The sequence below is a fragment of the Chelonoidis abingdonii genome, chromosome 7, assembly GCF_003597395.2.
Source record: "Chelonoidis abingdonii isolate Lonesome George chromosome 7, CheloAbing_2.0, whole genome shotgun sequence".
In the NCBI taxonomy this organism is placed as follows: Eukaryota; Metazoa; Chordata; order Testudines; family Testudinidae; genus Chelonoidis; species Chelonoidis abingdonii.
Window position 1 is genome coordinate 5,872,194 of NC_133775.1, and position 6,519 is coordinate 5,878,712.

The window sequence follows — 6,519 nt, forward strand, 5'->3', positions numbered from 1 at the left end:
ATAAATTCAGTATTTTTGTTTGTTTGATGACAATATAGCTACAGAAATGAGCCTTCTTATTTATATTTCAGAAGCAACTTCAGGCCCCAACTGAGACCAGGGCCCCATTGTGGCAGGTACATAATAAGAGTTACTCTCTGCCCACAGAATTTACAGTCTAATAAGGCAAGATGGACGAAAGGTAGAGATGGAGACCAAGGACATGGCTTATCACATGTCAGATGAGGAGGTAAAGTGGAACTAGAACTCAGAGTCTTTTGAGTTTCAGTCCTGTGTCTTATCTGTCACCCCACACTGCTTTTCCAGTGATGGAGTAGGAATGCCCTGGCATATGAACTCTGGAAGAACAGTCTATGTTGTGAGAGGCAGTGTGGTCCACTGGCTACAGAACTGTACTGGGAATCAGGAGACTACTGGCTCTGCCACTGGCTTACTGGGTGGCCCTTGGCAAGTCACTTTATCACTCTGTGCCTCAGTTTCCCTACCAGTAAAATGGGAATAAAAATACTTCTGCTTTGAGATCAATGAAGAAAAAGTGCTATATAAGAGCTTATTATTCTTACTATGGAGTGGAGTGATAAAAAACCCATACAGGAGGTTGTGGATGGGATTTATCATAATCAATGAACCTGTATTTCTGTTTTACATTGATTAATATTAAACTACTTGGGTTTCCCTTTCACGTAATAGAGTGGGAAAACTTTTTCCTGATTTTCCCATCCTGATTCCTGTAAGGAAAAGCTTCAAAACATGGAGGAAGCTTTAGTCTCTGAGGAGACTGAAACCCTGAGCAGAATCACACTTCCTATTGGTTGTTTAGCACTGTTATTTTTTCCTCCAACACCCCATCCTACCCATTTTTTGAGCCTAATAAAGACAGGATGTGTTGGTAACGAATTACAGCTGAAGGGAATCTCTTTGCCCTGCTACTGAACTGGGCAGCAAGGGTGTCTCTCAGGCAGCTGGCAAGCTCTCTGTCCCTCCCTTGGTGAGCTGGCTTTGTTTCAAACCCAGACATATCCATTAAGGGATGGGTGAAGAGGAAGGTGCCACCAATCAAGGGCAAGCCTCAAAGCTGCCCTGGTAATACTAGAGAGACTAAGGCCTGTATGCACAGACTCATGCAAGTTTCAGAGGGGTGGCTGTGTTAGTCTGAATCTGTAAAAGCAGCAAAGGGTCCTGTGGCACCTTATAAACTAACAGACAGATAGGTCTGTTAGTCTGTAAGGTGCCACAGGACTTTTTGCTGCTTTCATGCAAGTTTGTGCAGCTTCATTGGACTCAATGAGATTAATTGTGTGATTCAAGTTAAGCTCATGTGTCAGTTCTTTGCAGGACCAAGACCTTAGCCTCTAAGCTGATAACCCCAGTCTAGGTAGGATGCGTTCTTACCCTTCCATAGTCAGCTCCTCCCTCCCCTTCTCTACAGCCTTGCCACTACTGATGCAAGATTCTTCTCCCACGCAACTCCTGCCACAGGCACAAGGAGTACTCACTATAGGGAAGATTGCAGATTAAGCCTTGAAACTGTAAAGTAGGAGTGTTTGTCTAGAATCATTAAGGTGACATTACCCTAAGGGCATTTCTCTAGAAGTAGAACTGATATCAGGATTCATATCAGGTTACTTCATAAGGCTGAGTAACAAGAGTGTTTTTATAACACCATCACAGACTCCCCTTAAAAAAAAACCAGGCAGCGGGAGGCACAGCTGAACCCTGACCATAATGGGGTGTATATTGAAAAGTGCCAAACAGGTGCCTAAGTCCCTTCATGAATCTGGCTAACTCCCATAGATATCAATTGAAATTAGGTGCTAAGTTCCTGTATGGATCTGGACCTAAGTGATCTAGGTGCTTATGTTCCAGACACCTAAATCACTTAGTCACTTTTGAAGAATGTACACACTGAATTTATTAATGTAGGGTGAAATTCTCTGACTTGTGTAATGCAGGACGTCGGAGTAGATGATTGCATAATGGTCCCTTCTAGCATTAATCTATGAAAATATAGACAACTCCAGCATCTAATTTTCTTTCCTTATTTTGAATAATATTAAGGGTAGTTGGCATAGATTTTTTTTTTTTACAGTTAATGCAAATGGGAAAATTTTTTAATCAGGTGCAGATAATAAAGTTGAAACATGATGGATGGAGGGCAACCTGGGAACAAACAATAATCAGTAGCATGGAGCTCCCCTAGACGTTCTTAGAAGTAAAGCAACACACAACAAAAAATTGAATTACATTGAGGAGCAACAATGCAGTAGACACTTGATGTGAATCTTAGTCAGGAGTGCATTTTTAGGAGCGTTTGAAATATATATGTGTATTTATTTGCATTGATGTGTTTATATGGCTTTACATATCAACTTAGACAGGAAAAATTGAATAAAATGTCAAGTCTGGGAAATGAGAGGAGATTATGAAAAGCAGATTTAATTCGGCACCGTTTTTTGATGTTTGTGGCACATTTCATCGTATTGCCGGAGACACCCAATTACACAGTTTGAAGAGTGATCAGCAAATGGGGTATCCATGGGAGAATATTAACTGTGGTCGGGTATTAATTCAGCTTTCCTTCAGCAAATATTATGTATGCATTATGGAAATAGATCAAAATACCACATAGACTCTTATTACTGAGCTCTGAATCTCTCTCAGATAGTCTGATTTTAACTCTGGCATTATATTTTTCTGGAACAAACCTGTCAGTAATTTTAGGGGACGGCTTTCCTGGCCTAAGCACCAGGTATGATTTCCTGGAACTATGGATTCCAGTCTCAGTAGGGGTTGATTGAGATTTTGGCCTTACATAAACAGAGGACTTATCAGAGGACCCTGTCACAGTGCAGTTGTTCAGCCACCAGGTTCCATCACGATCAAAATAGGAGTCGAAACCTGGTATGTCTCTCAACAGCCATGCTGAAACCATGGATTGACCAAGATGTTAGCCCCTTACCAGGGAAATGGTTACGGTCTATCTGTACTGCAGCTTTTTAGTGTGTTCTACTTGACTAGGTTGACCACATGTCCCGGTAGTCAGGGCTTTGTCTTATATACGCAAATTCACCACCACCCCTAAAAAAAGTGTCCCGATTTTTCACACTTGCTCTTTGGTCACCCTATACCTGGGGCAGGGGACAACTGTGTTATAGCTAGAGTTGCTTGGGAATTGTTCAGCCTTTTTTTGGTTGGAAAATGTCAATTGTTCAAGACTGAAACTTTTTGTGCAAAAAGGTCTGTTTAGAAAAAAAAAGTTTTCCTTGATGACTTTGGGCAAGTTGTATCACCTTTCTCTGCCTCAGTTTCCCCATATATAAAATAGAGATAATGATCATGACCTATATAAAACCCTTTGAGATCTATAGATGAAAATGCTATAGGAGCTAGCTAGTAATTATTTATTATAACATAATTTTTTTGCATTTCTTTGCCAAAATTTCAATGATCTTTTCTGAAAATTTCAAACTGTTTTGAAAATGAGGACAAAGATATTTGTGGAAGTTTGGTCTTTATTTTTTTTTTTAAATTCAACAATAAAGTTTAATTGAAAACTTGAATGTTGGTAAATTTAGTCAGAAAAAGTTTGGAAAAATGAGTCTTTCCATTGAATTAATTGGGCATTGGATTAGGTTTTTTAACTCACAAATAGGGTAAGTGTGTCACTGCTGGCTGCACACCATCTGTACATTTTTCACTGGCTAGATAGATTGATCTCCTTGTCCAAATGAACCTGGTGTTAGATAGCAGAGAAAGAGTTTTTTAAAGATTTCTTCATCGCTTCCCTGACACTTGCCACAAACCATCATTTGTCATTCTTTGGGCTAAACTGTGACTTTGCCTGGAACAAGAAAGAGCGCTTTGTTTTGCTGCCCTAGGAACAGGTTCCTCCTTTACTCTGAGAGGCAAGTCCACTGAACCAGCCATGTACCTGGTGTAGCCTAAATGCGTTGGCACAATAAAGCTTTCTTGTCATTCAGCTGAAGAGGCCTTGGTACATATGACCCCAGCATGTTAAAAACAGTGATTCTGAGACATAGCAGCTGGAAATTACCAGTTAGGTTGGTGTGATGGGGCGTACCAGCCCTTAAAGACTAAAGGCTGGGACAGAAGACCCTGTTCCAGGGATGTTGGTGTTAGCAAGAGCTCAGGAGCTGCCTGAAACTGGAAGAGAAGAGGTGTTCCTGGGCAAAGGGGTAGTGGGATCGGAATACCATTTTGGCACTTATAGAGAAACCAAAATGGTACCCACCGCACAGCATGACATCGCATGCCGCCTCTTAGAGCTGGGTGCATGGAAGGACGGAAGGAGGGCAGAGCCAGAATGCTAGGCTTGTGCTTGATAGAATCAAGGGTCTGCAGTCAACCAGCGTGGTGGAGATGGGCCCAAGCTATGGGGCTGCTAGAACGTTTGGGACACTGAGGACTATTTTGAATTACTTTGGGCTACTGACTCAGTTTCCAGGGATGGCTGATGACTACCCTGAGAGAGACCCACCAGCAGCTCCCTGCCCCCATGCCCAGCTCACCTCCACCTCTGCTCCACCTCCTCCCCTGAATGTGCCGCATGCCCGCTTTTCCCCCTAACTCCCAGCACTTGCACCATGAAACAGCTGTTTCCCGTGGCCGGGAGGGAGGGGGGAAAATGGGGAACATGGTGTGCTTGGGAAGGAGGCAGGGCCAGGGCGAGGATTTGAGGAAGGGGTCCAATAGGGGCAGGGAGGGAGCGGAGTTGGGGTGGAGACTTTGGGGAAGGGCTTGGAATCTGGGCAGGGCAGGGGTAGGGAAAGGGTGGAGTCAAAGCGGGGCTGGGGGTGGGGGAAAGTTGGCGCCTATGATGATGGAGATTCGACAACCTCCCTAGGCAATTTGTGCCAGGACTTAACCACCCTGACAGGAAGTTTTTCCTAATGTCCAACCTAAACCACCCTTGCTGCAATTTAAGCCTATTGCTTCTTGTCGTATCCTCAGAGGGTAAAGAGAACAATTTTTCTCCCTCCTCCTTGTAACAACCTTGGCATAATAGTGATGATATTCAGCCAAAATCGACACAAAGCTGGTGCAAAACAATTCAGACTGCTCACCATCTCTATTTCTGTTGATCCGCGCAAATCACTTTTACTGAATGACTTGCGAGGGGCAAAAAAAAGCTTTCCTTGCATTTTTTTTTTAATTTATTAGTGGAGTATGAAAACAGGCACTAACTATACAGAAAGCAAGACTGGCACAAGTGGTACACAGTATCATGCGGCAGCTTTTTCAAAATGAATATAAACTCTTGGTTTTTCTTTTAACTATCAGAATAAATAAATATCATACACATGTTTGGGTTTGCAGAGAGTGACTTCTAAAGCACAAATTGTTACACTACAGCTTAATTTTACAGCAGTTTGCACAGTACATAACTTTGATTTTTTTTTCCCCCTTTAAAAGTCTTTGTTCCTTTGCAAGATATGTTTGACACACACATGGTTACACTTTGGAACTAACTGGACAACTCTGATCAGTAGCCAAACGGGCCATCAATACTGTTGGAGAAGAAATACTAAAAAATTACTTTAAACTGCAAAGACACGTCTAAACTTCAGCAGCATACGGCAGCCCTTCGCAATAGCTAGAAAGGTTATGAAGGGTGTGGCCATTAATTGTACATCAAACATGAGATTAACTTCCTATGAGGTTAATTGATGTCTTCATAAAACAATTTACAAGTCGCTGTCTCACTGGGTGTGTAGTAGATCAGCTAGGCTGGAAAGATGGTCTATTTTGAGTATACTTCAAATGTGTCATTCTTAGGCTGGGTTTTGTTCTCAGTTACATAGATGTGAATCTGGCATTACTCCAGTGAAGGTGGTGGAATTACTCCAATTTTATACCAATACAACTGAAAGCAGAGTCTGATTCCTCCTCCAGCTTTTATAAGTAATAACTGATTTCGCTCCAAGCAGCTCTTAGCAACTGATAAGGTTTCACACAAGTGGCCAATCTTGAACTTTGTCAACGCTTTTAGGCATAAGTCAGCGCAGTTCCATTGTAGTCAGTGGAGTTGCAACTCCTTTACAGGAGTGGAGAATTTGGCCTCTTGTTTTTAAATCAAGGTTGAAGCTGTCCCTTGGCGTACTGTGAGAAATCTAATGAATTGAGTGGCTCTGGTCATACAGTCAAGGACAAACTGGTGGATCTACAGAACATCTGTTGAATATACAGAATGTTAATTGTTACTGGGTTTGGTTTTGGATCTGATGGAGAATCCCTCACAGTTGCTATAGCAGGATTCCTTCTCTCTTTCCCTATCAGTCTATCAGTGTGCTTTTGATTCAGATGTGAACCTCAGTCGCTTAAGAAATAAATAGCTGTTTAGATGCATCAAACAAACAACACAGGCTTTTTGTCTCATTCCTCAGTAAATTGTAAGGAATGGCAAAGAGGCACACAAGGGGTAAAAGAACCAAATGCACCTTGTATAACCAAAAGGAAAATTCTCTGAATTCACTAGTTTTGGCTGAATCTAATCTCACT